A 26,428-nucleotide genomic window follows, 5' to 3' on the forward strand; every position below is an offset into this window, starting at 1 on the left:
GGAAAATAATGAACTTTTATCACAATATGCACATTTTTTGAGAAGGACCTGTATTTATTTTAAATAAAGTTATTGTTGTTGTTTTTTTAACAATACAATAGCATTATTACTATAATTTTATGTTTTTATTGGTTTATTTTTCATAATTTATCTTTAAAAAATGATCAGTGTGTAATAATGGTACTAAAATACATTTTACAGCTGATTTTTTTTTTTATTTGTGAGGGGGACAGTCAACACATAAGTGAGTTTGCTGTGGCACCCAAAATGCTGCCCATGTTTTTTTCCATAGCAAATAGGGGCAGTTTTCAGTTGCCCAAATTAGTGTTTACACTTACACTAACTCAATTTCAGTGTGATTTTTTTTTTATGCTGTTCTTCAGCCTCCTGGGTGCCATTGGACTCCTCCACAAGCCTATTTTCTTTAATACTTTTCTCTCAGTTTAGCGTCATTATTCAGCCTCTGTTTGAGTCCTTTAATGGGACAGTGTCTACCAACAACAACACAGAGCTATGTGAAACCACCATGCAGTGGCTGGAACGATACTGTACCCTCCCGGTCCTCAGGCCTAGTAAGTGTTCCAGTTCTTTTTAATAAAATGTCAGCAACTGGAAACTTGTGTGTAAGTGTGCGTTAGGTCTTGGTGACAGCAGCCTAATATCTTGGGAGGGTAGCTGTGATGTTGATAAAAATGTGTGTATCAAAAGTGTTTACTAGGAGAGCAATATTTAAATTGCTTTGTGAATTGATTTAAGTTATTTAGTTGTGTATGTCTTATATAATATGTATGTATGTATGTATGTATGTATGTATATATATACACACACACACACACACACACACACACACACACACACACACACACACAGGTGCATCTCAATAAATGAGTATGTCCTGGAAAAGTTAATTTATCTCATTAATTCAGCTCAAATTGTGAAACTCGTGTATTAAATAAATTCAATGCACACAAACTTAAATAGTTTAAGTCTTAAGTCTTTGCTTCTTTTAATTGTGATGATTTGGGCTCACATTTAACAAATACCCACCAATTCAACAAATCTCAACAAATAAGAATAGGGTGACATGCCAATCAGCTAATCAACTCAAAACACCTGCAAATGTTTCCTGAGCCTTCAAAATGGTCTCTTAGTTTGGTTCACTAGGCTACACAATCATGGGAAGACTGCTGATCTGACAGCTGTCCAGAAGACAAATATTCATTGTCAAAGAAGCTGGCTGTATCCAAGCATGTTAACAGAAAGAAAAATTTGAGTAAACTTCACAAGGAATGGACTGAGGCTGGGGTCAATGCATACAGATGTGTCAAGGAATTTGGCTACAGTTGTCGTATTCCTTTTGTTAAGCCACTCCTGAACAACGTCAGAGGCATCTTTCCTGGGCTAAGGAGAAGAAGAACTGGACTGTTGCCCACAGGGGCCCAAGTCATCTTTTCAGATGAGAGCAAGTTTTTTTTATTTCGTTTGGAAACCAAGGTCCTAGAGACTGGAGGAAGTGTGGAGAAGCTCATAGCTCAAGTTGCTTGAAGTCCAGTATTACGTTTCCACATTCTGTCATGATTTGGGGTGCAATGTCATCTGCTGGTGTTGGTCCTTTGTGTTTTTTGAAAACCAAAGTCACTGCATCCGTTTACCAAGAAATTTTGGAGCAGCTCATGATTCTTTTGCTGACCAGCTTTTTGAAGATGCTGATTTAATTTTCCAGCAGGATTTGGCACCTTCCCACACTGCCAATAGCACCAAAAGGTGGTTAAATGACAATGGTGTTGGTGTGCTTGACCAGCCAGCAAACTCACCAGACCTGAACCCATAGAGAATCTGTGAGGTATTGTCAAGAGGAAGATGAGAAACAAGAGACCAAAAAATGCAGATGGGCTGAAGGCCACTGTCAAAGAAACCTAGGCTTCCATACTACCTCAGCAGTGCCACAAACTGATCAAGTCCATGCAAAAAAGGAGCCCCTACCAAGTATTGAATACATGTACAGTAAATGAACATACTTTCACATACTTAAGGCCAACAATTCAAACATTTTTTATTATTATTGGTCATGGAGTATTATAATTTGTTGAGATAGTAAATTGGTGGGTTTTTGTTAAATGTGAGCCAAAATCACAATTAAAAGAGCCAAAGTTGAATTACTGAAATAATGAACTTTTCCACAATGTTCTAATTTATTGAGATGTACCTGGAAATCAGCTGTCTGCTGGACCATGGTCTAAGTTCCAAAATACTATAATACAATACTGTAAACTTGTGCCAATGCTTATTAGACATACTTTTTATTATTTGAATTGAGTTTATTTAATTTTGAGTTAATGTATTTTTCATGTCATTTTTAAATGGAACATAAAATGTAAAAGTCTTTAAGAGCATGTTAATTTTTATGTTGCTGGTCGTGGCTAAGTTAACCTTTAAAGAAATGAGAAAGTCGAAAAATTCCTAATAAAATATGCAATGTGTTACTTATAATTCAAATAATACAGTACTATTTAATATTTTACATTTAAAAAATTGTCACTAATTTGAATGGAACACCAAATCTCTCTCTGTTTCTGTGTCTGTGTTTGTTTGTTTCTGTGTCCTCCAGTGGTACTCAGGACGTTACGACAGCTCTGTACCAGCACCTCCATCTTGACTGATCCCTCTCTTTTGCCTGAGGAAGCTAAAAAGGCTGCTCTCAACCCCAAAAAACATTCCTCAGGATCATAGTTTTAAGTCAGTGTGATTTGAGTCTTCAAGGACCCTTTAAAGCAACACTGTGGTGGAGTATTTGCTATGTTGAGAACACTGAACTCGTTTAACTTCACTCAAACAAGTGGAAATGCAATCTCTCTTGTTTACATGCAGTCTCTAGAGAGCCATACAGCTGGCATGTCTTTGTGTTTTTTAGACTTCATTAGACGTGTGGATTTTACTGCTCTGTGTTTTTTCGTGTATTTGGGTGTCTTCCATATCAGTGCTCTTATTTTGAATATTTAGTGGAGCCTCACCCTCAGTTCATCCAGAAACTACAGCAACAGTTAATAAATACCAGGATCAAGACTGTTTTTTTAAGTGCATGGACAAAAAGTATGAGTAAAAATTACAAATTGAACTACAGACAGAAATTCTTATAAGTTTTTTATCGTAAGATTTATTGTTGTGCCTTAATTTAAGTAGAGCTATAGAAGAAAAGTTTGAGTTATAGAAGAATGAAGCCCGGTGAGTTTTATACTGTATAGTTTTTCTTTGTTGCCATCGTTTGTTTTTGTTTTTTGCACGCTATAGGCTATTATTTTAGGCATATTATGATCAAAACAAAACTTTTAATATTTAATAGGCCTTACAATAGCATTTTATTTTTTCCATTGGCGAATGTCTTTGTCAGCCACCTGAGTATTACAGTTCACCTTAAATGGCCACAGGTCTAAATTGTAAGGACAAGTCTATTGTTACAAATGAAAAAAATGAAAAAAACTATTCACAGTGTACTCTGAATGTTGATTTGCTCTGTTTTGTTTCTGCAAAAACTGAATGAACCTTTCCAACGGTGGGCTGTTCCCAGTAATAAATGATTTTGCATTCATTTATATGCGAAGCGTTTGACTAAATGTTGTTTGTAGAGAAGCTGGATGTTTTCACTAATCTTCGTGAGCAAAGCAGGTCAATATAGAATTCTCCTGAGATAAGCTTTTAATTTTACAGAGTGAAACCAAAAAAATTGTGATTGATTAAATTAGTTCTGTTTGAAAATCTTGAACACACTAAGATTTTGAACACACTATGAAGGATTAAAAAAAATTTTTTTTTGATAAAGTACACAAACTGTTCAAACCATTTTCTTGCCTTACCCCAACTAATTGCTGGTCCTATAGAGGGCGCAACAGGATAAGAAATATTTGAAGGACTTCCACATTTACGCTCCGTTTCCTAACAGTAAAAATTACAAATAAATGTGTACTCTGAAAGCTTACTGAGTGATCCATTGACTCATTCATTCAAAATGGCTGATTCGTTTAGAAACGAAGCTAATGATTGGCCCTGTCCCAAATGGCGCACTTCATGTGGACTTTCGGTCTCGTGGACTTATATTGCGCGTGCTCGCCGAGTCTACGAGTCCGTAGGCCATCCCATTCAGCATTTTAATGCTCTGAAGTGTGCTCAGCAGTGCCCCCTTTGTACCCTTGAAGCGTTTTTTCACGAAGCCCGCATAGATGCAGGCTCCGCACACTTTAACTACCCAGGAATCCTTGCGAAATGCCATTCATACAACGTATGGGAGGAGATTTCGCTCAAGAGCAATTGATGACATAGCTGAGAAGAAAATATTTAAGTGTAGGTATTATTACGGTTTGTGGTTGATATCTCAAACATAATAATAGCGTGTTGAATAATACGATCACATTATGATTCATTAAATAAATAGTGAGCAAAAATTATTTCTTTGCATGGCAAGCCATTTCGCAAATAAATGGTAAAAACAACAACAACAACATCAACATCAACAATAGGCAGCATATTCCCCGAACCTTCAGCTCCTGTCAAAAACAAAAAAACAGACCGTTATTTCCGGCGTGACGATCAAGGCTGTCCCAAAAGTACCTCTCAATGCACCCTCATGGACTCGCGCCAAGGGCCCTATAGGTCTGCACTTCATAACATCACCAAAGTGTGGACTCTTGAGGAAGTCCACAAGTCCAGAGTGTGCCATTCGGGACAAGGCGATTGTCTTTATGAATGGGCCACTGAATCATTGACTCAAATGATTTGTTTAAAAATGGATTCATTCAGTAACAAATTATGAGCTCATTCATAACTGTCAATGGGCACAGTGCTGCTCAGAGACGCAAAATTGGTCTTACTTTGGATTTGTTCAAAACAGACAGCATTGTGACTAATATAACGCACTTAATACTAGCATCTTGTTTGTTTAGCTGTTGTGTAAAATCAATTCATTTGTGATCGTGCTGACATTTGGGAAAGAGACACTCTTCTTATACTTAGACTTTACTAACATGACATAAATATTAAAGGTCCCGTTCTTCATGATCCCATGTTTCAAACTTCAGTTAGTGTGTAATGTTGTTGTTAGAGTATAAATAATATATGGAAAATTCTAAAGCTCAAAGTTCAATGCTAAGCGAGATATTTTATTTAACATAATTCACTTCATCAAACGACCAGTCTGGACTACATCCCTCTACTTCCTGCAGTAATGACGTGACTAGAACCATTTTTTGACTAACCTCCGCCCACAGGAATATAAAAAGGGGGCATGGTCTTGTTGCGCTCCAACGGAGAAGCGGAAGAGGTGCGTTTGTGTTTGTCGCCATGTCGTCGAAATGCTGTTATTTTCATCTCAGACTCCAATCACCTTTGTTTGGCCTTCCCAGGGACGCTGTACTTAGAGATGTCAAGAATCAATGGTTGCATTACAGACCGGTATCCCTTCTTCCATTCATTGCAAAGACACTTGTGGGAGCTGTGTTCAACCAGCTTTCTATGTTCCTTGTACAGAACAACCTCCTGGACAGCAACCAGTCTGGCTTCAAAAGTGGCCACTCAACTGAGACTGCTCTGCTCTCGGTTACTGAAGCCCTGCGACTAGCAAGAGCAGCTTCAAAATCCTTGGTACTCATCTTACTGGACCTGTCTGCTGCTTAGGACACTGTTAATCACCAGATTCTCCTGTCCACCCTCAGAAAGATGGGCATCTCTGGAACTGCACTCCTGTGGGTTAAGTCCTACCTCTCTTGACAGATCCTTCAGTGTGTCTTGGAGGGGTGATGTTTCAAAATCACACCACCTTGCTACTGGGGTTTCTCAAGGCTCAGTACTTGGACCACTTCTCTTCTCCATCTACATGACATCATTAGGATCTGTCATTCAGAAGCATGGCTCTTCTTATCACTGCTACGCTGATAACACCCAACTCTACTTCTCATTCCAGCCAGATGATCCGACGGTAGCTGCTCGCATTTCAGCCTGTCTGAGTGACATTTCTAGCTGGATGAATGACCATCACCTTCAGCTTAACCTTACAAAGACAGAACTCCTGATGATTCCAGCTAACCCATTGCTTCATCACAACTTCTCTATACATCTGGGCTCATCAACCATTACTCCTTCGAGGACAACCAGAAACCTAGGAGTTGTAATGGATCATAAGTTAAGCTTCACAGACCACATTGCTACAACGACCCGGTCCTGCAGGTTTCCTTTTGCCAAGAAAATTAGGAAGATTAGACTCTTCCAGTCAGAGCAAGCCACCCAACTTCTTTTCCAGGCTCTTGTTCTCTCCAGACTGGACTATTGTAATGCTCTTCAAGCCTCTGCAATTGATCCAGAATGCAGCAGCGAGGGTTGTCTTCAATGAGCCAAAAAAAAGGTCATGTTACTCCTCTCCTCATCAGGTTACACTGGCTACCAGTAGCAGCTCGCATCAAATTCAAGGTACTGATGCTTGCCTACAAGACGACCACTGTCACGGCACCAACATACCTAAACTCACTGGTTAAATCTTATGTGCCCTCCAGAAGTTTGCACTCTGCAAGTGAACGACGCCTTGTGGTGCCATCCCAAAGAAGTTCAAAATCACTCTCAAGGACCTTTTCCAGGACTGTGCCCAGCTGGTGGAATGACCTCCAAATCTCAATTCGTACAGCTGAGTCTTTACTCATTTTCAAAAAACATCCAAAGACTCAACTTTTTCGCCTGCACTTTACCTACTAATACCAGCACTTTTTTTCCTTTTCTTGTCTTTTCATTTATAAAAAAGGAAAAAAAGATTTATACAGCGGTGTTAAACTAAGCTTTATGGTGACTGATGTTGCCCAGTCTAACAAAAAAGGTTGATGTTCTCTTACTCAGAAACTGTGCCATTTCACATCTAAAATCATTTAGCTCACAATCATCTGAAATGTCAAAAAAACAAAACAAAAAAAAACGTTTTTGGCCAAAAGGGCGTGTGAAAAAGTATGAATAATGATGTTGTATGAAGTGAAAGAGAGTGTCTGACGAGACACTGAGGCAAATTAATTATTTTGCCAAAACAGCTGTAGGCAACTTTTAATATAGTGGCCCACAGGGCAAATTATGCCAAGTGAAATAATGATCATGGATTAATTTGGTTAAGTTTCCTGGCCAGTACCTAGGTCATTGTTGTCGCAAAAAAGAAAAGCAGTGCCATACTTGCGCAGTGTAGAGAAGGCAGAGCAAAGCAATCTTGCTGTCCACCCTACTTCTTACTTTCTTTTCAGCATATCATGATGGAGTTGATTTTATGTCAAAAGGATAAAACACTGTCTTTCTGATTGTTAACATAAAGAAAGTGGATTGAGTGTTTTCCAGGTCAAAAGGCCTATGCTACTGAGCAATGTAGGCCTAGGAATTTATCCAGTGATATATAGTAGAACTCTGTTTATAAATCAAAGTGACAGCAGTTCTATAAATGGCAAGGAATGGTTTGCTCCACCAATAAGAACCACTTCCATCAACTCCACAAAGCATGAAATAAAGAGGAATAAAGGGAGTGCTAGTAACAACCCTCACTTGCCAACAGGAGAAAGACCATTTGAACGACTCGCAAAGAGTACCCCTGGTGAAAATGGAATGAGTGATGGATCAGATTATGAGATGATCAAAATACTTGGGAGCAGATGTGGGCTAACAAATGGAAAAGAGGAAGTGGAAAGAGAAGGAAACAGACAAGCAGACAAATGAGGAGAAAGTGACGAGGAGAGACCAGTGACGCAAGATGAAGTGCAAAATGATTTAAACGCAAAAAGAGATAAGCAAGGATGATTGTAATTGAAATGGTTGAAAAATCATAAAGACAACCACTAGTAATAAGATCACTTTTGACCAACAGGTGGCGCAGTAATCAAATCATTTTGGTGTGTTCTGTGTGAGACATTAAAAAGTTATTAGCATTTGTATAAGTGTAATTATTCATAGTTAATGAATGGTTCATTACTCTTGACCAGTAGGTGGCGCTGTTACCAAATTTATGTGGCTTGGTCAGTGTGAGGTGCCGATGACACATACAAAGTTTGGTGCAAATATGTCAAAGCGTTGCTGAGATACAGCCTCAAATGCATTTTGGCACCCATCCAGCATATTCGTTGATGCGCTAAATGAGAACCATTTCGTATATCAACATGAAATCCATAACTTTTTGTCAGCATGGTCTGAAGATGATCCATGTCAAATTTGGTGCAAATCGGACTAACGGTCTAGGAAGAGTTCGAAAAAGTAGGTTTTTAATATTAATCAAAATGGTGGACAGGAAGTATGGACAATTGTCGCATAACTAGTATCGGTGCTCTCGGCATGACCCACAGAATATACGGAGACCATTTTCATTTCAATAGTCTAATTTATTCAAAAGTTATAAGCATTTTTGTGATATTTCATTCTAACTTTTGACCACAAGGTGGCGCGGCCACCACACTTTTTGTGTACCTTCAGGGCATGGAGCCGAATATTTTTAGGGGTTCAAGCATGCAGTGCTGAAACCCTATTGTAATTGTTAGGATTTTTATTATTATTATTATTCTTATGTTGGCTTGGCAACAAGCCAACATACTGTTATGCTATTTAAACTTCTTTTTCTTATTATTATTTTTTCTGACAGAAATTCTGAACGCTACTCCTCCTAGGGCTTTAAAGCCACAAGCCCCAAACTTGGCAGAAACCTGCGGGATAGAGCGGTGGTGTGTGCTATATCTTTTCAGACTGATCAGACTTAAAGTTGTTTTTTTATTAATTTTTAAATGTCAAAATACATTACCCATAGACTTACATTATCTGAGAAAAATTGCGCCCCTAGTTGCAATACCCGAGATTAAAGGGAGGAGTCGGGTTTCGTTTCACTTTTAAACCGGTTAAAAATACCAAGTAAATAATACAATTTCCCTCAAACTGACAAGCTAAACCAACATATCTGATTATTACAAGGGTCAGGGCTCATTAATAATTGATTTCTCTGCAGAGAGCAGTCAGAAAGATGAGAGAAGAATCACTGCTGCTCAGCTCAGGCTGTCTCCACGGAGCTCACAACGAGCGAATTCATTCTTATTTAAGACCTTTTAAAACGGCGATTGCACGCAATCCACACGTTAGAACACACCAAGAGCTAAATTCAGATGTTTCTGAACTGTTTAAAGTAATAAAATGATATATTCGCGGCAGCGCAACTGCCCGCGAGCTCGCGATGTATTTCTCTGAACACTTGAAGAGAATTTACAGCCTGTCACATTAAAACACTGCAGCGAAACGGCACAAAACAATTAGAAGAATATATTATACACATGAAAATGAGTGTTTATATGTGCTTGTGAGATTTTATCTGTCAGGCTGAACCTCACATCAATTGCTATCCATCGTCACAACATGGTAAAGTCATTTATATATATATTTTTAAGAGCTTCTTAAAATAAATATTCCTGCGAATGCACACAATCCACCAATTAGAACACACTAAGAGAAAAATCCAGGGGTTTTTGAGCCGTGTATGTGTGCAAAATGCAATATTTGACATCGCGAAGGGAAAAAAAAGTCACATGACAGCCGGGGCGAGATCAGACAAATAAATAGGCTACACATTTCATTCACTCTGACAAGCTAAATCAACATATGTTATTATTACCGGGTCAGATATCTCATTAATAAATGGTGTCTCTGACCAAAGAACAGAGAGAAAGACGAGAGAGAAATGAGCACTTCATCAGCATTTTTTAAGAGCTTCCAAAAATAATAATCCACCCATTAGAACACAACAAGAGCAGAATTCAGGTGTTTTTGAGATGTTTATGTGTGCAGAATGAAAAATAATTTAACAGCGTGATACAGCTTATGAATACTGGAAGGAAAAAAGTCACGACAGCCTTTTAACTCTGGAGTCGATTAACGCATATACGCGTTTTGAGGCATTTTCTCCTGATAACCCTGACAATTACTTAAATTACATTTTCAGTTTTAATCGTACAGATAAGAGCAATACATCAATCGAATCTGTAAAGGGTCTACTTTCTTTTGGATACAAACATAATAACAACAAAACTTTGTGCACTTATAAAATAAAGATAACAAACAAGGTGTGCTGTCTTCAACCTTGTCTGCGCTGATCTTCATTTACAAACACGTCATTAAAATGAACTGTAACTCCATGAATATTCAACGAAGAGACATGAGAGATATATCTATAGAAAGCTTGATATGTCTACTTTTAAACTAAACAAGTGCTGTCGAACAAATATTCTGTGATAAAGTACGCGATGTCCTTTTTTGACGTCTCCCTTCATTTTATCTAATGTGTATGGAAGGCCAAGAGCGTCAAATACACGTGAATTTTAACGTGTCAACAAGACGTTAAATACGTGTATTTCACGTGTAGACAACACTTATTTAAAGCGTTAAATACGTGTTGTTTACTCGTGGAAAATCAGCGTGTATTTAACGTGTAACGTTTTAAATACACGTTAAATACACGTGAAATACACCTGAAGTACTTTGAACAGGTCAGTGTCATTGGCTGCTGAGAACTTGGGTCAAACCACTTCTGTGAGCTTAGAGGGGTGTACCATTCATAGACCATTTAACATGCTATAGATCAGCTTATTCAGCCTTATTATTTAGTCTTTTTTGTTTCTGTTTTGTATAGCCTATAGAAATAATATATTTAAGTTTCAGTTTTATGAAATATTTATTTTAAATATTAATTAAAATTTTGTGGTGATAGTATGACGTTTATAAAAGTTACAGTATTTTGTAATGAAACAGAACTTTTTGTTTAGCTCTTGACTCACCGAAGTATACTATATATAGTGTCCCTTCTTTAATTTTTCAGTAGTGTGATAACTTAAAATATGTTTTCAGTACTATTAAAATAAGATTAAATTGAATGGTATTTAGGAGATTATGGTTTTTGCATGACTTATTTCGCATTCAGCTAGACAACCCTGTCGTAGCTGTTATCATAGCCTAGGCTTTTTATTAAAAAAGAAAACAGCAAGGGACCATGGAAAAAGACTGTTGCAGGTGTATTTTTTATGGTATTATTATTTTTTATTTTTTGCTACGGGGCAACTCAAGAATGTTGGGCACACAAATACTGTGGCTCTTTTGCCCCATGGCCAAGATGGCCAAGCCAACATCAAAGTTAGTTCACTAACTTTTAATTCTAGTTATTATTATTATTCTTCTGCCCTAGAACTGAACGTGCAGCCCAAACCGTAAGGCCTAGAGAGCTGAAATTTGGACAGATCGTAGAGCTCAATTTGGGGAAAACTTATCAAAGTCTCAGCCCAATCGGCCTAACGGGGGTGCTACAGCGTAAAAAACAAAAGTTTTGGACATTTTTGGCCGTAAATCGTATACCGTTAGCCGTAGACTCAAAAACATGGCATTGTTGCAATCCTTGGGTTAGCCCGAACAAAAGTGTATGGCGCCTTTTTGGGGTCTACGACGCACCGTTTTCTCGCAAAATCGAGCTATATCCGAAACCTACTTTTGCGAACTAGTCCTAGGATTTTCAACCAATCAGAACCAAACCACTTCATAAATATTCCCTGGACACTCAATATCAATAATTATCAAAAAAAAGTTGAAATTTCAATTCATACGCGAAACAGTACACCAAAAAGCTTCTATGCTAACGTTAGCCAAATGCTATTTTAACTATAACTCTTGAACGGAATGAGATATCTTCACCAAACTCGGTACACATATGTATGAGCTCAATCTTTGGTCAAATCAAAAAAATTGCGCATCTCTGCCACTTGGGGGCACTATAAGATAGAAAAAACACATAAATGGCTATAACTAGGCAACCGTTGGCTCGATCGACTTGAAAATTGGTATGCAATGTCTTGGTCTGAAGGGGCACAAGTACCTATGAGGACATTTGCATATCTCAAAAAAACATGGCCGCCATTGGCCAAACAATTTTAAGCACCTATTTGAAAGGGTTAACGGATGTTGATCGGAACGAAACTCGCTGGGTACGTTCGACTCATGAACCTTAAGGTCTGTAAGAATTTTGAAAGAAATCGGCCACTAGTTGGCGCTAACGAGTTTTATGGCTCTGTAATCACGTGGTGTTTCACATATCAACACAATATGCATATCTCCTCATAATGCACAACTTTGCCTCAAGAACCATTGCTGTCAATCAAATCGTTCAATTGTTATTCACAAATATGTTAAAAACCTACTTTTGCGAACTAGTCCTAGGTTTTTTGTCCGATCGGAACCAAACCACTGCAGTGATATTCTGTGGACTCTGTAGACCAATAATTATTAAAAAAATGTTGAATTTTGTCCTTTGGTTAGCTGTAAAGGGGTAATATAGAAAAAGGGGTGTGGCCAAACATACCCCAAAGCCTATTAAACCTAAACGAAAACTCAGTGAAATCATGTAACAGGTGACTCTTAACAAGCATGCAAAGTTTCATGGAGATCAGACCATAGGTGGCGCTATAACAGTAGAAAACACAAGATTTATATGGTAAATGGCCTCAAATTGTTTGAAAATGTTCATATATTCACTCAAAAACACTAGATCTTCATATCATATGATAAATCTCCTCATTCTGAACAACTTTGCCTTTGGGACCAATGTTGTCAATAAAGCTGTTAATTAAATATTCAAGATTATTTAAAAAAGTTACTTTGGCATACTTGTGATACGGTTTAAGATGAAAATCAATAAAACCACTGAAGTACAATTCTCTAGACTCTGAAGGTCAATAATTATCAAAAACATGTTGAACAATTGCATTTGGGCAACTATAAACCAATAATTTTATAATATGTTATTTGCATAGTGTACACAAAGGCCTATTAATACAAACAGAAAGCCCACAAATTATCAAAACTGTGTAAAATAATGCATAATTTCATTCTAAACAAGCATGCAAAATTTAAGAGAGATTGGGCAAAAAAAATAACAACACTATAACAGTTATGTTTAAAACCAGGGTTGTTTGAGTAAATGCAATTTATAACCACTAGATGGCAGCGGAAGACCACTAATGGGCTCATTCAGCTAAGTTGAACAGCACTGTTTTCATGAATTCTTGCCAAAACATTAATAAATTAACTGTTATAACATTTTAAATCTTACTGAATCAATGTTTTCCATTTTGTTCATACAGATGTATCAGTTTTTACAATTTTGCCACATTATGATTACAGTTTAACCTGAAAATGACATCTAAACTCTAAAAAAGAGAAGACTTGCAATAAGTTTATTGTCACCTATCACTTATTTCAAATACCTATATCTGCAACAAAATGTGTGTCCATGTATATGTGTGTCTTTGTGTGTGTGTGTGTGTGTGTGCATATGCTTATAGAGTATACATATATTAGTCTAATCATTTGCTGTCAGTGTGTGTGTCTGTCTGTTAGCCTGTTCTCCATTTTGGATGTGTTTAAATGTCATCCAAACATCCAGGTTGGCTCTGACCACCTCAGAGGCCTTAATGTGCTTGAACCCCGGTAAAATGCTGCTTGCAGCTTTAATTGTAATTATTTTCATAACGATACGATGCTGCATTCAAAAAAATACAGCATTTAAAAACAATTCAAAATGGCCGATGCCTAAAATGGCTGACATGGGAAATTTGCATATCATACGACTCGACATGACTCACTGTATCTAAAGAGACCAGTTTTGTGATTTTTGGCCAAACCATTCAGAAGATATAAGCCAAAATATGCATTTTTCATATCTCCTGACAACTAGGTGGTGTTACGTCGAAACACTGCAGGTAGTCTCAGGTCATGGTTATTATAACACACACCAAGTTTGGTCTCAATATGCCAAACCGTTGCCGAGATATAGCCTCACATGCATTTTTGCGTGCTTTTCGTCAAATTTGTTAACGTGTCATCCGAGAACAGAATTCCATAACTTTTAGCCAGCATGGTCTGAAGATTATCTGATCCAATTTTCGTGAAAATCGGACTAACCGTCTAGGACGAATTCGAAAAAATTGAAAATAGCGAAAAAACTAAACCTTGCGACTTCAATGGGCTACCATAGACTTTCGGCGGAAGAGGAGGAATAATAATAAGAAGAAGATATCTAACGGATACAATAGGTGCCCACGCACCTTCGGTGCTTGGCCCCTAATAAACAGTTAAACAGTTTGCACTACATGCCAGTGTGTTCATAGTTAAGATAATAAATTAAATACACTGTTAAGTGTGGTATCCTTACTGCAATAGTTTATGTTGAAGTGTAATTCATATAATGGCCACAAGAGACTGTTATTATATATGGGCTGTTTTTTTTTTGGGGGGGGGTGGGTTGAGGTTACTCTTCTGAGTGAGTGCTAAAAACTGAACATTCTGCAAACACTCTTTGAGATTAAAAAGATCAGTCTTTTGGGGATACATATCTTTTTTGTTTAATTGGCACAACACAATTTTTTTTTTGGTGATGAGGCTCAGTAGATGTTGTAGGTGATAGAAGATTGATTTGAAGTGGAACTTCCGACGGATGTCTTTCTAAACTTGAGGTGAGGGGAAAACATATGGCAAATGGCAACTATAGGAACTTTGTCAGCTTTTAATGGAAATAATCAATCCTGGGAGGAATATTGTGTGATTCTCAAGCAGTTTTTTGAGGCAAATGGAATAGATGATGGGGACATATAGAGAGCCATTCTGATTTGCATGGTACTCCATTTTACAGCTTCATGCACAATCTCTTTAATCCTGAAAAACTGAAAGAAAAATCATATCAGCAAGTTGTGTTTATCTCGAAGAATCACTTTAACCCACGACCAATTGAAAGTTCAAAAAGGTAAAAATTTGACTTTCACACTTGTAAGCTGGAAGAGTCTATAACCAAATATGTTGCAGAGCTGTGAAAACTGCCACAAAATTGCAATTTTGGAGCCATGCTAGAGCAGATGTTGAGAAATTGGATTGTGTGTGGCATAAATGACAACATAATTCAAAGACATCTGCTGGCTGAAGCAAATCTAACATTTGACAATGCACTGACAAATGGCTCTGTCTGTTGAAGCAGCAAATAAAAATATTCAAGATTTGCAAAAACCCTTCTCTGCTGTGTGTCACTAAGTGAAAAGCTCCCTCACATACTTTGGGTTGCCTCACATACCAGCTTGGTAGTATGAACTGTTCAGAGATACAAATAGAAACCCTATACAGTCAAACTGAATGTCAATGGACAAAATGTGAATTTTGAATTAGATATAGGTTTTGGCCTGACCGTTATGAACAAAGCCTGCTTCAAAGCTACATGGAAAGATCCACTGAACCCTGAGTTGAAACCTGTACAGATAACACTGAAAACCTATACAGGTAAGCCCATTAAGTTAAAAGGACCTGCTTACTTGGATGTCATGTATCACCAACAGAGAAAAAAGCTTCCTCTCATCATGGTTAAGCAAGAAGGACCTAATTTGTTGGGCAGAGGCTTGCTGGAACAGATAACACTGTGTTGGGGAGAAATCCGAAATGTGATAATAAAAGAATATAAGGTTACCCTCAAAGTCAAATTGCAAGAAATAATGCATCATTGTGAGGAAGTTTTTAAAAAGGAATTTAGAAATTACAAACTCTCAAGGAAATGAGAGCGATGATACATTAACCCAGGTTCGGTGCCAAAATTCTATCATCCCAGATCTGTACCTTTTGCTATGCAGTCTAAGGTTGATGCGGAATGAAAACATCATTACTCCTGTGAAGTCCTCAGAGTGGGCAGCACTGGTCGTACCCATCCTCAAACCTGATGGTTCCATTAGACAATGCAGAGATTATAAGCTCACTATAAACCAGGCATTGCCTTTGGAACAATATCCCATTCCATGTGTGGAAGACCTTTTCGCAACCTTGTCTGGGGGCTCATCATTTTCAAAGCTGGATATGAGTCATGCCTACCAGAAGATCGTAATGGATGAAAATCCCAAGCAATATCTCACCATTAACGCCCACAAGGGCATGTTAACCTACAGTACAATCTTCTTCCATTTGGAGTGGGTCGGCGCCCATGATAGGAATATCTCACAATTAACACCCACAAGGGCATGTTCACCTACAATCTTCTTCCTTTTGAAGTGGCTTGATATTTCAAAGAACCATAGAAGGGTTGCTGCAAGGATTAACCATGTTGCATTCTATCTTGATGACATACTGGTCACTGGAGTAACTGAAGAAGAGCATTTGAAAAAAAAAACCTTTACGCTGTGCTCACTCCACTTCAAGATGCTGGGTTGTGCTTAAAAAGGGAAAAATGTGAATTTGAAAAAAAGAAGTGTGTTATTTAGGTCATCTAGCTGATACCAAGGGGTTACACCCATTGAAAGACAAGCTGCAAGCCTTGACGGAAGCTCCGTGCAGAGTATATTAGTGGATTGGAGCATCAACAATCTCCCCTCTGCGTTCTGAGCATTTAAAAATCACTCTGTTCCGGGTTCACCATTTCCCACTCCTAACTTTTTTCCTACCTCATGACATGGTTTTCGGCATTAAAAGGTATAATTGCTGCATTTTTGCTGTTCAAATTTAGCTTAGGATGAAATTAACAGTAGGCTAAATTTTCTTCAGTTATTTTACCTATGAATTGATGCTTTTCTTACAGATTTCTGCTCATTTGAAATTGGATACAGAAGAATTAGCAATGTATTTGGCTACATTTGTTTGAATGCATTATTGAGAGAGCGACTGAGTGTAAATAAGTGTTGAAGGATACTTGTTTAAACCATGATTTCAGCTGAAAATATCTTAGAAGGAACAAACTAATTCCTTGAGAACTGTAACTTTCCCGCTCATGTCCATTGCCATCATCATAACATTCACATTCTTTCTGATTTAAGTGATCCTTCTTTAGTTAAATATGCTAGTTAAATATGTTAAACACGTGAATTCTTGCTATATATGCAGTTATATTACTGGTCGTTGGCATGAACTGCACTCGTGATGTGGTGGAGCGAACTAGGAGTGAGTGAAACCACAACGCTCCGACTTTTGAAAAATCTGCTCCTTGCTCCAGTCAAAATCACACTGCTCCGCTCACATACTCTGGCTCCATGTCCCACTAATGTCACTGAATTGAAAGCCTACTTAGTGTTGTTGAATTACTACAACAATTTTCTTACCTAATTTGTCCAGTATCCTAGCTTTCCTCCACATGCTGTTAAGAAAAGATACTAAATGGACCTGGGGTGAGTCACAAACCTCCTACAGTAACTCCTACAGTCCACAGATGTGTTGGTACACTATTATTCAGAACAAGACCTAATTCTTTCATGTGATGCTGATCTTATGGTGTGGGAGCTATGCTTTCTCATCAAATGGAGGATAATACTGAGAAACCATTAGGTTTCACATCCTGTACATTGACACCTGCCAAGCGACAATTTTCTCAGTTGGATAAAGAAGCTTTAGCTATCATTTTTGGAGTTAAAAAATTCTGCAAGTATTTATTTGGTCGCAAATTTACTATTTGTACAGACCATATACCCCTGATTTACCTTTTCACAGAAAATAAATCCAGATGTATTCCCCTCGAGTGCAAAGATGGGCTCTGCTGATGAGTGCCTACTGTATGAATACACAATGGAGTACAAGTCCAAAGCCAGCCATGCAAATGCTTAAGCAGTCTACTCCTTCCAGAAGTGGAACAAGATAAGTTAAGAAAAAGTTTTGATTTTGGACATCCTGGAGTTTGAGCTAATCAGTGCCACACAACTTAAAAGTTGGAAAAACAAAGATGTGCTACTTTTTCAAGTTCACAATGTGCTGAGGCAATGGCCAAATCAAGTGGATTCACAATTCAACAACTAACATAAAAGAAAACTGGAATTAAGTTTGCACGATGGATGTATGCTCTGGTGAGCCAGAGTAAGTGTGCCCAGTCAGGGTCAGGCAATACTTCTTAAACTTTTACACCACTCAAACGCAGAGATGGCAAAGATGAAAGGATTGGCTTGTTCCTATTTTAGGAGGCCTGTGATGGATAAGGTGGATGAGAAGGAGTCCCAACTTTGTGAATAATGTATGAAGCACAGTAAAATGTCTCCTTTAGTGCCACTGCATCCCTGGGAATGGTAATCTGTATTCACATAGATTACATGGACCCTTTCATGGGAAAGATGTTTTTGGTGGCTGTAGATGCACATTCTAAGTAGATGGACATTTATCCTATGAACTCATCAACATCCATTGAGACCATTGAGAAACTTAATCAGAGTTTCAGCATTTTACCTCAGATCTTGGTTCTGAAAATGGCTCCTGATTCACAAGCACATAATTTGAAAATTTCATGAAAAACAATGGGATTTGTCATGTGAGATCTGCACCATTCCACCCTTCTTCTAATGGATTAGTAGAGCGAATTGTCCAAATGTTTAAAGAAGGCCTGAGCAAGGTGGGACACCTTGGAAACTAGGTTATCCTGTTCTTGTTTAACTATTGGATCATCCCACATGCTACAACAGGTATGTTACCTGCTGAGATGCTTAAGTCAAGGAAGCTGAGATCTACTTTCCTTCTCTTGCCAGACATTAAAACCAAGGTGCAACAAAATAAACATGAGACATGACAAAAATGTGAAGTTGAGAGTTTTCATAACAGGAGATGACATGTTATTGCGTGATTACAGTTATGGTCCCAGGTGAATACGTGCTGTCATTGTGAATTCCTCGGGTCCAGTTTTCTATAAGATAGCTGTTGGAAGCAGATAAATCCTGAAGCAGCATGTTGATCAAATCCGAATTCAACATAAAGAAAACTTTCAGGACCCAGTTAACAATGCCCTCTGACGAAAGCCACCTGAGATTCCCTGTTTTACTGAAATGGAGACATTACCAGAATTAGCCATTCCAAGCCAGGACACAACAAAAGTGGTAGCTATAAAAAGCTATACTCGCCTGAAAAGTTAGAGACACCAGATGTTTCAGAGTTGCATCGATCTTCACGGGAGAGACACCCCCCTATTTGTCTCCAGGACTATGTTCAGTAGCTGAGAACAAGTTATCAGAATTATTGTGAGAAAGTATGCATTGTCTGTTTTGATCTCAGTTGTGTGGTGTCCTGTTATTCACTATAATTCTGACTGAGACCACTAGGGGGAAGTAGCATTTAAGAAGGAGATACTGGGAGGAGTAAAAGAAGAGAGATGAGCCCAGGAAGTGGTTTGTTAAATTAGTGAGAAATAAATAAAAACATGTAACCCATTAACTTGTTGCACCTGGCTTCGTTTGATAACGAGAATACAACAAATTGGCGACGAGACGACCCACTATTGCTGCAAAGATGGCATTGTCTGCACCATTTCCGAACTTATTCTTACCTGCTCCGGGTTATCCCCCGATTCCTTTCAAGACATGGGAGCGGCGGATGTTCCAGAATTATCTGCTAGTGATCGATCTTGACAGACAGGAATGGTCGGAAACCAGGAAAAGAGCCCTTCTGTTACATTGCCTGGGCACGGAGGGGCAGAGAATATTCTACACATTACCAGAAACTGGCGATACAATAGACACTGCTATTACTGCTTTACATGCTCACTTCACACCCAAGTTGAACGTGGTTATGGAGAGACACACATTCCGGAAAAGAACTCAACAGGCTGGTGAGTCTATAATCCATTATGTTGCTGCACTGAGAGAACTTTCGTCTACGTGTGAGTTTACAAATGCAGACGATATGATTCGCGACCAGCTGGTGGAAAGCGTCACTAATCCGTGTATCCGAGAGAGACTTTTGCTGCATGATAAGTTAACATTAGCGGATGCTGTAACAATCACACAACAAGTCGAATCTGCTGGAGAGCATGCTAAAGCAATATCAAATACACAGAACTTCTCGTACAGACTGTGAATGTGCAAAGAAACGCAAAAGTACAAGGATGCGGCACTGGGGGATCTAAAAATAGAACGGCTGGCGTGCGCTCAAATGCCTCATTCACATCGCCTCGGATGGTTACTTCATGTAACTGCTTTCGCTGTGGATCGGATAAACATCTTGCAAATGCAGTAGAATGTCCAGCAGCCAAGGTAATCTGTAAAATTTGCAAGAAAAAAGGACATTTTGCACGTGTCTGTAGATCGACGCAAACTCACACAGTGCATGAAGTAGTAATGCCTGAGTACACACTACTGTTACTACAAGAAAGTGATGTGAGCGCTAAACTCCACTGCACTGTTCAGGTCGAAGCAGGTGCGGTTCAGAGGCCTGTTACACTGACTGCTGATACTGGTGCTTTTGTATCAGTCCTGCCAAAGAGCATGTATGATGATTACTTTGGGGAAGTACCTCTACAACCACATGCAGCATGCTTAGTCACTTATTCGCGTACGCCAATTAATGTGATCGGCTGCTTGCACGCAACTGTAGTAAAAGATTGCCGCAAATGCTCAGTGAACTTCTATGCGGTGGATAAAGAAACTGCATTAATGGCCATGGATCTCATAACAGCTCTTAACCTGTGCATTAAAGGAGATACAATCCTGCCAGATCATGCTACAACCTCCACATTTCACTCTTCGGAACCAGTGTTGCAGCTTTCTACTCAAGTGGATACACCCTCAGTTGGCTGTGTTGAAGGGTTTATTCATAAAGTCAAAGTGTCCGATTCAGTCATTTTACATTTACATTACATTTATTCATTTAGCTGAAGCTTTTATCCAAAGCGACTTACAATTGCTATATATGTCAGAGGTCGCACGCCTCTGGAGCAACTAGGGGTTAAGTGTCTTGCTCAGGGACACATTGGTGTCTAACAGTAGATTCAAACCCGGGTCTCCCACACCAAAGCCATGTGTCTTATCCACTGCGCCAACACCACCCCAGTTAGAAAAAAACTAAGACGCCTTCCCTTTTCTGTGAGAAAAGCCGTGTCCGCTGAGTTGGACAGACTACTTTTTGCTGGAGTTATAGAGCGAATTGATGCATCTCCGTGGGTGTCACCGATCGTGGTTACAATGAAAAAGACTGGTGGCATAAGAATGTGTGTAGATCTCAGGGAACCAAATAAGCCTGTAATAATAGACTGTTATCCCCTGCCTCACATGGAGGAAATATTGACTGCTTTAGCTGGATCTACAATGTTCTCCACAATCGATCTTGAGAGTGCATATCATCAAGTGCCTTTACATACTGAGAGTCGTGATTTAACAGCGTTTATCACAAATGAAGGACTGTTCCGATTTTGCAGGGTACCGTACGGTTTGGCGTCAGCACCGTCGGTATTCCAAAGATGAGTGCATACTTAAAGGTGTACCAAATGTGCAAAACTACCTTGATGACGTCATTTGCTTTGGACGCACAGCAGCGGAACATGACATTGCGCTGAACACAGTACGTCCCCTTGGAATTATAAGGTTCTATCTGCATTCTGAGTAGTTTTGAGATATTGAGCTTTAAAATGTTTGTGTTCCATAGACTTCTGTTGATAGAACCTTTTTGTTTTTTCAATTAAAAATCCCAGAATGTACACAACTTAAAATAAAACATTACATTATGTAAATAAATTGTCACAGAATAAGAATATGTGAATAACTCAATTTTGACAAAAATGTCAGATAGAACCTTATAATTCCAAGCATTTTTTGGGACACTTGGTTACAGCACAAGGAGTTCAGCCAGATACTGAGCACTTACAAGCCATTGTACAAGCTCCAGCTCCTGAGGATGCGTCAACTTTACGTTCATTCCTGGGTATGCTCTCATGGTATAATAATTTTATAACCAATTATGCTACAGTAGTTGAACCCTTACGTGCATGTCTCCGCCAAGAGGGACCATTTCAGTGGAGTGAGGAAACGGAGAACTGCTTTGTCACTTTGAAGAAATTGTTGGTTGCCAGTCCAGCATTAGCATTGTACAACCCTAATTTACCATCCATTATCTCTACAGATGCATCAGATTATGGTCTTGGTGTAGTGTTTACCCAGATTCACCCAGACAACACAGAGCGGACAGTCGCTTTTGCCTCCAGATCCTTAACTCAGACTGAGAGGAAGTATGCAACAGTGGAGAAAGAAGCTTTGGAACCATGGAAACAAGCAGTCTTGGACTTTTTGCAAACGTATCGTTCCACTCCACATGCAATGATTGGTGTTTCACCATTTGAACTGTTGTACGGTGGGAAAATGAGAAACAAACTTACTGTGTTCACATCTCACTCCAGTCACATACGGGACCAGGAAGTCAGACAACGAGTGTCAATTCGTCAACACAAAATGAAGCAATACTCTGATGCGAAATGGGGGGCTCGGGTGTCTACATTTCAGGTGGGGAATAAAGTCTGTATACGCAAACCGACGCATGTTCTTAAAGGATATTCAAAGTTCACTCGGCCAGTGGAAATAAAGAAACAAGTGGGCCCAAGCACGTACAGATTGGCAGATGGAAGACTTTGGCACTCTTCTCACTTGTCTTTGGTTCCAGAGGTCTTGAAGTCGACATCAGATCAGTCTGCTGTTGATGTTTCAGTTGGAAATGTTCCGAACACGGAACGAAGCACAGAAAGACGTTCTGGTCGCCAGTGCAAACCACCTTTGGGGTTGAAGGACTATGAAAATACATAAGAGTGTAAAGTGGTTTGTATTACTGACTGTATGTAGTTAAAGCCAGTTGGAGATTGAATAAAGTCATGTTATGATTCTGTAATTCTGTTGGAATTATGAGGAAGACTTGAAATTGAGAATTTAACAGATGTAAGTACAGTTGTTTAACTACTGTAAAGGAACTTAGTTGTAATAAGGCAAAAGCTTACACTTATTTGTTCATATCAAAATTTAGAACTGTTTTGAGTTACTTGGTACTACTGAAATTGTTTATGTAATGGGGGAGATGTGGTGTCCTGTTATTCACTGTAATTCTGACTGAGACCACTAGGGGGAAGTAGCGTTTAAGAGGGAGATACTGGCAGGAGTAAAAGAAGAGAGATGAGCCCAAGAAGAGGTGTGTTAAAATAGTGAGAAATAAAGAAAACATGTAACCCATTCACTTGTTGCACCTGGCTTCGTTTGATAATGAGAATACAACAAGTTGTTATTGGGAAAATAATTTCCTCTTACTTTTCAAAGAGTAAAGTTATTATGGGTATTTTTGTTGCCATCAGAAATGGGGTGGGGGGCAGTAAATGTGGTATCTTTACTACAAAAAATAGCGCAATTCACATAATGGCAATGAATATATACAAGGGAATATGTTATTATATATGGGCTTTTTTCTGTTTGAGGTTACTCTTCCGAGTGAGTGATAAAGTTGTACATTTTGTCGACACTTAGAGGCAATGCAAGTTTATATATATAGCACATTTCATACACAATGGTAATTCAAAGTGCTTTACATAAAAGAAAGTCATGATAATCATGAAGAACAAAAATAAAACAAGCAATTTTAAAACTTTGGAAATGATTTAAAATGATTTTATTGACATTTAAAATGAATTTAAAATGGTTAGAAATAAAAAAGGATTTTACATTAAAGAGCCAGTAAGATGAAAATTCTAAGCTTCCTATCACTGTTTATAAGTCCTGTACATTAGGTTTAAATCCATCCAAGGTTAAGAAAACATTGTCATTTTGTCAAAATATCATTTTAAAATTACCTCAATTCTCAGAGATCCCCAAACGGTTCGCGCAAAGCTGTTCAAAAGATTCAGTTTCCTTAAACCCCACCTTTCGGTAGCATACTGTGTTCTGTTTGGTCAACTGACATAGTTTTGATTGGTTGTTCCGCACACAACTTCATGGTAAACAATGCGTTAGCATCTTTTTGGGGTGAATTATGTCTTATTCCTCTCACCACGAAACAAACAGTAAAATAAAAAACTTAAACAGTCTCGCTGCTTTTTCTTCTGTGTGTGCGTATTCTAGCCGTGCGCTTCAGTTTGAATCTGAATAGCGAGTTCAGCGCAGGGGCGTGGTCACATTAGATATAACGAAGGGAGACATGAAAACAGACATCGCGTCGTTTTCAAATGGATTACTTTATCACAGAATATCTGTTTTCGGCAGCACTTGTTTAGTTTTAAAGTAGGCATGTCAAGCTTTCTATAGATATCTCTCTCATGTCTCTTCGTTGAGTATTCATGGAGTAACACTTCATTTTAATGACGTGTTTGTAAATTAAGATCAGCGCAGACAGGCTGCAGACAGCACACATACTGATAAGATGCTCGGGGGAAAACAAACACATAACTTCATAATCATACTTCGCGTTGTGATTCGGAGATGCTCGTTGGTCTAAATAAAGTTGATAATGAACCCTCTTTTATGGCCAAACGCTTTGAAAATCCCGCCTTGTACTCACCGAGATTAGAAAAGCAGTCATCAGTGAAATGTTGTGAACACAACAAAATGGATTTGTTGTACTGCTCTGGTATTGTGGTAAAAATGAATTTTAGCCATTGGTTCTTCTGATCTTAATTCTTTGGCAGTGAAAATAAAACAATCTTGCCTTTACAATTAAAAACACACTGTCTCCTCGACATGACGCTATCACACCAACCAGAGCGTCTTTGTGGGGGGGTGGGGCAGGTCAGAGTTCCGTTTCTCCCAAGACGGTAGGCGGAGATTATTATGCAAAGTGTTCCTAGTGACGTACATAGAGATGGGCAAAAGATTTGAAATCTATAACGACTCGTTTCAGCGATTCAGAGTCGACCTTACTTTAGAAGCCAATAACTTTATAAATCTTGTACTTTTTGGTTTAATTACTTTGCACATTGTTTACACTGACGGACAGCTACATCATACACTGTAATGCAGGTAATTTTTGATTTTCCATCTGTGTGGCTCTTTAAATACAATGAATAAGTAAAATACAGTGCAATCAGTTCGGACATTGCACAGTGCTCATTCAACAAATGCACAGATAAACAGATGAGTTTTGAGTCTGGATTTAAATGTGACTAGTGTTTTAGCACATCTGATCTCTTCTGGAAGCTGATTCCAGCTGCGGGTGGCATAGTAACTAAAGGCGGACTTCCCTTGTTTTGTGTGAACCCTTGGTATTTCTAACTCAATCCTAATGATCTGAGTGGTCCGTTTATATTCAGTGAATATATCTGCAATGTATTTCTGTCCTAGGTCACTGAGTGACTTATTGTATTAAAGGCTCCTGTAAGAGGGACTTTTATTATGAAACCAGAACTGTTATAGTATAGTACAACGTTAGGGGGCAGTGTATTTTGCTGAGCTGCCGCTGTTTGAAGTGTTAGTGTGATCTGTCCAAGCCATCAGCTGCAAGGATGATGCTTCCAGTTTGTTTGTGGAGATTGTTGCAGATTTAATATCAAGGTGTTAGTCACTGACCACTAAGTAAGCCTATTTTATTTAAATTTGTGTTAGCAGTGATCGCTACAGTGTTATATGCATTTATTCCATATAAACATGCCTAGACATATCCAATAACGATCATTCTTTAGTGTTCCGATCGGGAATATTATTTAATGTGTGATTATTTACTCTTTATAAAGATGTCAATCAGTGTTATGATGTCTTAACAACGTGATGTTGTTCTGTTATTCTGCTACAAGACCAAATGAGTGTTTAGCATTATGTTTATGTAAATGTTATTCATATGCGCCATGATTCTATCCATATATGGAAGCTTTATGGGACAAACGATCATTCATGACTTGATGTTTTCTGTAAAATATCTGGTCTCCTTTCATTTGACTGTTCAGGAGAGAAATGCCAATGTGAATAATTATGAATGCTTTGGTTTCATTATGTAACCGTAAATGTTACAATTGTTTATATAGATATATATCTTTAGTTTATTCATTTCTATATTGTATTTATTTTTGCAGACTATCTTCACCTTTGTACATCTGTGGACCTTCCTTTTCTCTACAAATACACCATTGAAAGCTAATCACCTGTCTCCTCATTATTGGTTATCTGACCGGCACCTAGGGGGGTTTACTTATCCATTACCTGATCAGAACCTAACAGTCTTAAAGTCTCTCCAACAAATTGGTGCTTCGATCCTGATGAGTATTCCCTTCTGACATGATGGATCTTGATGAGGAGATTGTTAGTGGAGCTCGTCCTAAACACCATACACGTCGACCAGCTCGTCTTAAGCAGTATGAAGTACAGTATACCCGCGTCAGACCTGTCGCGGAGTATGATCCACCGGACTACCCCCATCCTTCCAGCCTTACACCACTCCCCCTGTTGGTGACCTGGTCTGTTCTGATGGCTCACAGATCATATCCTCAAATTATCAGCCTCCACAGCATGCTGAATTCCATCAGCCATCCTTCTCCCCTCAAGCGGCTGGTTTCATTTCCTCTGCACACAAAAGTGAATTAGAGCACCTGCGTCAGGAGCATGCACAACTAATGCAGACTCATCAGGCTTTCCAAGCAGATCTGAGAGAGCTGAGAGAAGTCCGTGCGGAAGTCAGAGAATTAGTTCAAGTTGCT

General features: G+C 38.6%; 1 long non-coding RNA gene across 1 annotated transcript; it reads left to right on the forward strand.

Annotated features, from left to right (window-relative positions):
* Nucleotides 1-115: 115 nt before the first annotated feature.
* Nucleotides 116-3,590, forward strand: LOC127977430 (uncharacterized). Its single transcript, XR_008158200.1, has 2 exons — nucleotides 116-572; nucleotides 2,609-3,590. It is a non-coding gene; the product is annotated as an uncharacterized LOC127977430 (long non-coding RNA).
* The last annotated feature ends 22,838 nt before the right edge of the window (nucleotides 3,591-26,428 follow it).

Source organism: Carassius gibelio, chromosome B18 (genome assembly GCF_023724105.1).
Source record: "Carassius gibelio isolate Cgi1373 ecotype wild population from Czech Republic chromosome B18, carGib1.2-hapl.c, whole genome shotgun sequence".
Lineage (NCBI taxonomy): Eukaryota > Metazoa > Chordata > Actinopteri > Cypriniformes > Cyprinidae > Carassius > Carassius gibelio.